Genomic DNA, 8,337 nt, shown 5'->3' on the forward strand with positions numbered 1-8,337 from the left:
ATATAACTGATTGGATTAAACTAGGTTAGTCAAGTTTAAAATAATGGTCAACTTAACCCATAAGCAAGTACTCAATATTTTGTCTAGATTTCAGTTAAACAACTTATTAAGATAATAAGATAGCAATTGTTGAATATCCAACCAAGTAGTGTGCAAACCAACTCATAATTCAAAATTTTAAAGTATGTCCTGTTAATGGTTGTCATAAATAATCATCGAGTCAGAGTTGGTTGGCTCAATCTCTCAACTTGTGAAGAGATAGTGAATGGTATGACCTCTGCCACTATCACATCTACTTCCTGAAATAACTACAAAATGAGTCATTTTACAGGCTCATACTATAAAGGAGCCATATTGCATGCTTTGCAGCAAATGCTATTCTATGGATCAATTACATTTCCATTTTTACAGCTCACAGAAAATCAGATTCAATATCTACTTCGTGGAACCTATACACATTCTATACTTGGCAAAATGCTATTGCACTTTTTATAACCACTGCATAATAAAAAGAACTTTGCTAGAGTCACAGGTAGAATAGCATCACAAAGTCCATTACATAATGACCTAAATATTTCCAGGTATGGTCACTGAATTGATCATTAAGTAGCAAACCAGCTGAGAGACTAATTTTCTCACATTCTGATGCTCATTAATTTTGGTTATTAGCTTGTTATTTAACATTGAGGTGGTCTGAACAGTGAAATGTAATGAGTATTTGAGAAAATTACATTCTCCCTAATGTTTATTCGTTTGTATTTAAATAAGGAGGGCCCACGGTTGCAGCTCCTAGAAAAAACCCATAGCCAGAAACAGAAGATGGCTATTTCCACACTATTGTTTATTTAAAAAGCTATCATGTGTCTTGTTCTTTTCAAATACACATAAACAAATTTCCAAGAAGAAAAGCAGATAAAGACAATACCAAGAAACAGACTGCAGATCCCGAGACAACAAGGTGCAGGGCTGGATGAACACAGCAGGCCAAGCAGCATCTGCAGATCCCATTGTGTTCTATCATTATTCTTAGGGGTGGACTGCATGGAGATCAAATTAAGTGCCCTTTTTTTTAGAAAACAGCTTAAGAAAACCTGCAGTAAGATATGTGAATATTTTCAGTCAACTTGCTAATCACAGTTGGAATGGCATAAAACTACTGATCTCATTATGGATATATTCAGCTTTGAGACTTCTAACTAATAAAAGATAGTTCTTAAATAGAAGCTGTTCAATTTAATATCCTCGGTAAAGAAGAAAGGCTATGCTAACTCTGTTTCACTCCACAGATTCTGCCTGATCTGATGACTAGAATCATGAGTCATACAGCATGGAAACAGCTCATTTGGCCCAACTCATCCATGCTGACCAGGCTTCCCAAACTGAACTCATTCCAGTTGCCTATATCCCTCCATATCTTTCCTAGTGATGTGCCTGTCCAAATGTCTTTTATAGGTTTTAACTGTACCAGCCTCCACCACTTCCTCTGGCAGCTCCATCCATATACGGACCACCCTCTGTGCAAAACAATTTCCCCTCCGGTCCCTTTTAAATCTTTCCCCTCTCACCTTAAACCTATGCACTCTAGTTTTGGACCCTCCTAACCTGGGGAAAGACCTTGGCTATTCACCCTATCCATGCCCCTCATGATTTTATAAACTTGTACAACGTCACCCCTCAGCCTCCTATGTTCCAGGTGAAAAAGCCGTAGCCGATCCAGCGTCTTCATATAACTCAAACTCTCCAGTCTTGGTAACATCCTGGTAAATCTAAACATCCTTGTCAATCTAAACTATTTCCAGCATTCTTTGCTTTTATCTGACATTTAATAAAATTTTGCACAAGAGACCGTTAGTTAAAATTAAAGCTCCTGGATTTGTTGGAATATTACTGAACGAGTTAGAATGTTGGATAGGCAGTAGAAGGGATAAGTTATATGTACTATTTCCCTGTAATCTCTTATAATACTACATATGTAAATTGTTAGGAACTAACTAGTACAAAGAATAGCACAGCGCAGAAACAGGCTCTTCAGTCCACCAAGACTGTGCTGACATATGATACCTTTCTAAACTAAAAACCTTTTGCCTCTACACTGTTTGCGTCTCTCTATTCCCTGCCTCTTCATGTATCTGTCTAGGAACTGCCTCTAAGGACCTGTCCTGGGCCTGCAAATATACATTGCATTTATTAGTGACTTATATACAATAGGCAAGTCAAATAATCATTTCCCAATGACAAAAAGAGGGACAAATATTGTAAATAACATAGATGGGAGTATAAAGTTCAAAGAGACATGAATGAATGAAATGAGCCAGCAGAAATGTGGCAGCTAGATTTCAACGTAATTAGGCAAGCATTTGGATCAAAATGGTGAAAGATTAGGTACCATTACAACTGGGCTTTTACAAGCGATGAGTACTAATGGCTCCCTTGGACTGCACAGTACGCATTTCTAACAGAAGTAAAGGCCATGTGACTGCTGCAAGTCAATCGCTACACTAAGGATGCAACTGTGTTTCGCCAAATAATCCCTTTACATAAAATATATGAAAGATTTTGTATGCACTAATATTTTGCAGTTAGAAGTTATACAATTTACCGAATACACAAAGAAAATTATAGTTCAACAACAAAACACTGTTAACTCTAGAACAAAAACAAAGTTGCTGGAAAAGCTCAGCAGGTCTGGCAGCATCTGTGAAGGAAAAAAACAGAGTTAACGTTTCGGGGCCGGTGACCCTTCCTCAGAACTCTGCTAACTCTAGTCAGTTCCACTTTTGTCGGTCTCTGCAAATGTATGTGCATGACTCCTAATAATACGCAAGTGCGTTATCATTTGCTGTTTCTTTAGTATTTGCTTGTTCCTTGCATGATGCACCTTGCCTCGTTACTGCAACAAGTGCTATTGCTGCAGTAGCCATGACATGGAGGTGTCAAAGTCAGACTGGAGTGGACAAGGTCACACAACACCAGGTTATAGTCCAACAGATTTATTTGAAAACACAAGCTTTTGGAGTTTCTTTCCATCATTGCTGATTTGTTTCTGAAGCAGGGGAGCAATGGACATCTGGGGCTGACATTCGTTCTGTAATTTTTTTCAGGTGATAGGATAATTTCATCCTGATCTGCTACCTGCAGTGAAGCCACAGTTTCTCTAGTTGTGTGTATTGTATGTGGTTGTGCTGCTACATCTATCTAGTCATTCACATTCTTCACATACACTCAAGGTTATATCTGCTCCACACACATCCCAAGATGCTGTTTGGGCTGACTTTTGTTCAGAGAATTGAACGTTTGCACTCCAACTGATACTCCAAAGCCCGGTTCTGTCAATGACTTGGGAGCTTTATGAAAACAAAATTTGACTTTCTATCATTTCACCTTAATTGTGCCATTCATACCTGTCACTACTTCTGGCTTCAGCATTCTTTTGCTTTTATAAGAGTAGTTTGGGTGTGGCATGTACTGTAATATTTTTCATGCCATCAGCAAGTGTATTTTTTTCACTCAAGGATTACCTCATACAAATTAGGATTAGTAAATCATGGCCTTGTGCATGGGAAATCATGTCTAGCTAATTTGATCGAGTTTTTGAAGAAGTAGCAAAGATTGATGAGGCAGAGCAGTGGATGTGATTTATATGGACTTCAGTAAAGTGTTCGACAAGATTCCTCACGGTAGACTGGTTAGCAAGATTAGGACACATGAAATAGAGGGAGAACTAGCCATCTGGATACAGAACTGGCTCGAAGGTAGCAAACTAGGGTAGTGGTAGGGGTTCCTTTTCAGTCTGGAGGCCTGTGACCAGCAGTGTGCCACAAAGATCGGTGCTAGGTCCACTGCTTTTTGTCATTTATTTAAATGATTTGGACTTGAGCATAAGTGGTATGGTTAGTAAGTTTACCGATGACACCAAAATTGGAGGTATAGTGGACAGCGAAGAAGATTACCTCAAAGTGCAATACAATGGGATTTTGATCAGATGGGCCAATGGGCCAAGGAGTAGCAGATGGAGTTTAACTCAGATAAATGTGAGGTCTGTATTTTGGAAAGGCAAAATAGGGCAGGACTTAGGAACTTAATGGTAAGATCTTGAGGAGTGTTGCTGCTCAAAGAGACCTTAGGATACAGGTCCATAGTTCCTTGAAAGTGGAATCATAGGTAGTTAGGATAGTGAAGGCGGCATTTGGTACGCTTGCTTTTATTGGTCAGTGCACTGAATATAGGAGTTGGCAGGTCATGTTGTGGCCGTACAGCACATTGGTTAGGCCACTATAGAAATACCACAATCAGTTCTGGTCTCCCTGCTACAGAAAGGGTGTTGAGAAAATAGAAAGGCTTCAGAAAAGATTTACAAGGATGTTGCCAGGGTTGGAGGGTTTGAGCTATTGGGAGAGGCTGAATAGGTTGGGGCTATTTTTCCTGGTGTGTCCAAGACTGAGGGGTGACCTTATAGAGGTTTATAAAATCATGAGGGGCATGGGTAGGGTAAATAGACAAGGTCTTTTCACCAGGGTGGGGGAGTCCAAAACTAGAGCGCACAGGTTTAAGGTAGGACGGTAAAGATTTGAAAGGGAGCTCAAGGGGCAATTTTTTCATGCAGAGGGTGGTGCATGTATGGAATGAGCTGCCAGAGGAAGTGGTGAAGGCTGGTATAATTACAACATTTAAAAGGCATCTGGATGGGTATATGAATAGGAAGGGTTGAGGGATATGGGACAAATGCTGGCAAATGGGACTAGATTTAATTAGGACATCTGATTGGCATGGAGGAGTTAGACCAAAGGGTCCGTTTCTGAGCTGAATATCTCTGACTTGAAGTCTGTGCCAGATTTGCACAATTCTCTAGGATCCTTTGGTGATTTCCACTGATGCCTCAGGCATAGTTTAGAAATAATGGATAATGTTGGATGTCCTAACCATTATGCAGCATCTGAATTGTTCACTCATGAATTGAGGCCCAGAACATTAGTTGATGGCAACAAGATAATCAGTTTCTACCAGGGTGAAGACGTTCTACTCAAAGTTTCAATCATAGTCTATCTGTAATGTCATGCATCATTGAGTTTTTTTTAAGCTTGGTTAGTTCGATATTTATTACAAGGACTGCACTAGCTGCTATACTGTTTAATCTCATTGCTCATGTTTCACTAGTAGAACACTTCTCTTGCCTTCCTCAGACTGGACTCAATTCCTTGATTGCTTGAATGCATTCAAATCAGCATCTCTTATCTTCTCAGGTATAACGGCTCTATTTCCCTTGTACACAATGCTATGTTGAACTATCAATTAATGGGATAGTGATATCATGAAAAGCTTTACTGAGATCCTTTGAATCTATGCATACTTAGTTTTTCCAGGTTTTTTCACTAGCGATATAGTGACAATCTGGTTGGTAGGTTTGTAACTATCTTTATTATGCCCTTTCTCCCACCGCCATTCCCACCGGCCACCCACTCCCAACTCTTCTATTTTGTCTTTCAGGCTGGAGTTGAAAGCAGTTGGAGTTCATCCTGGCAGATGCTGCATTGGTATCACACTCATCAGTTTCAAGATTAGAGTCACCAGAAGACATGCAAAAACGTCCTTGTAATCTTCTAGGATTTGTTAAAAAGTTGATAGTTTAGTCAACCGTGAAAGTTTACGGCACGACTAGGGTTACCAGTCTAATCTTTAGATTTGCTTCAGCTGAGATGAATTAATTTTAGTTAATGTCTAATAGCTGGAGTTCAGCTATTTGTTCTTCCCATTGCACTGGATTGTTAAAATAATGCTCATGCCAAGACGACAAATTTAGCTACAACAAAGCTTTAACTTTACTTTTGAGAGCTTAATTGTTGGACCACCATCTTGAGCAACTTTGCACAGGTCTGCAAAGCTTATGGTGCCGCATGAAGCTATGGCGCCAAGGATGGTCTCCTGCTGCAGTCAATGTTTTACAGCCACAAACCATTTAAATCACCCTCTAGACCTGACAATACTAACCTGTTGTATGGGGTACAGTGATGTGTCAGAATCATCAACTGACATCGCGCCAGCAGACATCTTGATAGGTTGTTTGGCTTCTTTCCAGCTAAACCCCAGCATGTAAAGTTATTCAGCTTCTTACAGTTAGGGTTTTCCCAAGACTGGACTGCTTCTTTCGTGGAACGTCCTTCACAATATTTATATCCTGCCCTCAGGCGATTGTTCTAGATTTTCTACAAATATGTCTTCCATTTTCTCAATCCATCGTTCTCGTAGGGGCTGTAGTATCTCTGAGCATAATGCAAAGTCTTGTCTATTCTCCGATTAACACACTCTAGCTGATTATTGACAACCCCTGAGCTTCTGCACAAATCAAGTCAAGCTTTCCTGAGTGTATGTTTCTCCTCTTTCAACAAGGAGAGGTGTTCTCACAGCAGGATCCCAGTGACTACAATTGAGAAGTTCTGATGACATTTTCTTTCATTTGTTCAAACTCTCAGGCTTTGGCTACACTTACCAGTGCAGTCAAGCACCAGTCAATAGTCTCCCTCACCCCTCAGAGTTGTTAAATAAACACAATAAGTAATATTAATGTGGGGTTGAAAGTGTATCTTTGAAGCCCACAGCATCTCTAATGTCTGGCTTTCCTACTGCTTAGCAAGATTTAGTCTGCAATACAGCTCTACACTCTTTTCCTCGCACTGATAACATGTTCATACTTTTATACAGCTGGAATTTTAGTATTAATTCTGTTGCTATTTCAGAGTTTTGCCACTGAGTGTGGAAAAATTTCTAGTTGTGTCTCATAATTCCTTTCACTTCCACACCAGCAGGGAGTGGAAAATAATTATCTATTGACTCACCCATCAATTCAAAGTTGCTGACTGTTGTTTGTTTTTCGTTGTTCCTTGCTGTCTTTTTTCACAGCAGCTGGCCGTGTTCCAGGTTTAAAAATGTACGTTTTCAGCTGCATCGTTCCCAGAAACCACTCAAATCACAGTTTCTCGGACATTTACAGATAAAGGTAATGAGCACAAGGCAATGGGCAAGCCAGCCAGAATGCTCAGGATACAAACTAAAACAGAAATTGCTGGAGAAGATTCTGGAAAAGGTTTCTGAAACATTAACTGTTTTCTCTTCACAGATGCTACTATATCTCCTGAGTTTCTCCAGAAAATTCTGGCTTTTTTCTTTCAGATCCCCAGCATATGCAGTTCCTTATGCAGCACAATGGCTCAGTGGTTAGCACTGCTGCCTCAGAGGGCCAGGGACCTGGGTTCTGTACCGTCCTCAGGTGACTGTCTGTGTGGCGTTTGCGCTTTGTGTGCACGCGTTTCCTCCAGATGCTAATGTTCCCTCCCACAGTACAAAGATGTGCAGGCTAGCTGGATTAGCCATGGTAAATGCAGGGATAGGGTAGGGGGTGGGTCTGGTTGGGATGCTGCTCTTCAGTGGGTTGGTGTGGACTCAATGAGCTAAATGGCCTGCTTCTGCGTTGTTGAGATTCTATGATTCTATTCTTCTATGATTCTTTGCTTCAAATTATTATGCTAAGGATAGAATTGCTTTTCTCCAAATAGGTAGAGAAGGTCCAAACAGATAGGATCCATGTGCACACATCATTATAATGTAAAGTGGTCAGGTACAAAAAAAAAGTTCAAAAGCTAATACAGTGCTAGTGTTAGTATACTGGAGGCATGGAATACAATATGCTACAACTATACAAAAGACTCGAGTACTTGAAGTTCCATATTCAAGCCAGCTCAAGATGCTGTGGTGAAATATATTTTACATCTATACATGATTCATATGCGTGTTAATATAATTTTGTTTTTGGAATTGTATTTTAAACTAGTGGCAAATAGATGTTGGTTTACTTTTTGGGAAGGAGTTTAATAATTAACCATTTTTTATTTTGGAAACATGACTTTAACCCAGTACCTATCAGACAGCAAATAATGAAAGGGACCCTAGCGTATTAAATAGAAATTTGTTTATTTTGTGTGTTTTAAAAACTTTGAACCTTTAGTTTCATCATAAGTTATCATGAGCAACTTTTAAAACTGAAGTAGTTTACTGCTTCCAAATTCAGTTTGAAAGAAAGCTGACTGAAGTTAGAAGCAAGAATAGTTTGTCCTAGAAAACGGAGTTTGTTCAGATCAGTTAGGGGAATAAGTTACCTCATTGCAAGGGTTTCAGTTTGTAAAAACTTCCAGAATAGTTAGTTAATAAAATCTGAGAAAGTTTAAGATGTGAGCCAAAGGAAAAAAAGCTTCACAACTCCCAGGGCTGAAATTGAAAGCAAGCAGTTAAATCAAAAATACAAAATAAAAACCAAAAGAACTGCGGATGCTGTAAATCAGGAACAAA

Source organism: Rhincodon typus, chromosome 18 (genome assembly GCF_021869965.1).
Source record: "Rhincodon typus isolate 14 chromosome 18, sRhiTyp1.1, whole genome shotgun sequence".
In the NCBI taxonomy this organism is placed as follows: Eukaryota; Metazoa; Chordata; class Chondrichthyes; order Orectolobiformes; family Rhincodontidae; genus Rhincodon; species Rhincodon typus.